Consider the following 380-nt stretch of genomic DNA (forward strand, 5'->3'; position numbering starts at 1 on the left):
TTAGAGACATTTGTAGGGTCCCTTGGAACAGCGACTTGTGATTGGACTGTGTCCAATTGCCCCGTGTCCAACTGATATACACCCGTTGAATACACACCAGATTTCTTGTTTGACCATAACGGTTGAACCGATGAGATTCTAGATAGGCTCAATCGATTCCTTGGGTTTATGTTAGTTAATAAAACTGTCTTTACTTTTGCTCTACGTTTTCTAGAACTTGAGATATTTTAGTTCAAAGTCCGAAATCGCTAAGTTTTACGATTAAGGAATTCGTCGTCTGAGAAAATGTCCAGGTTGACGTATTTGTCGCCAGAGGTGCTACGGCTCAGATTACGTGTTCGGAAACTCGGTATGAGTTATAGTTTGTTTTTTGTAGTTGC

This window comes from Odontomachus brunneus, unplaced genomic scaffold, assembly GCF_010583005.1.
Source record: "Odontomachus brunneus isolate Ranch 3 - 2012 unplaced genomic scaffold, Obru_v1 Obru_scaffold_189, whole genome shotgun sequence".
Taxonomy (NCBI): Eukaryota; Metazoa; Arthropoda; class Insecta; order Hymenoptera; family Formicidae; genus Odontomachus; species Odontomachus brunneus.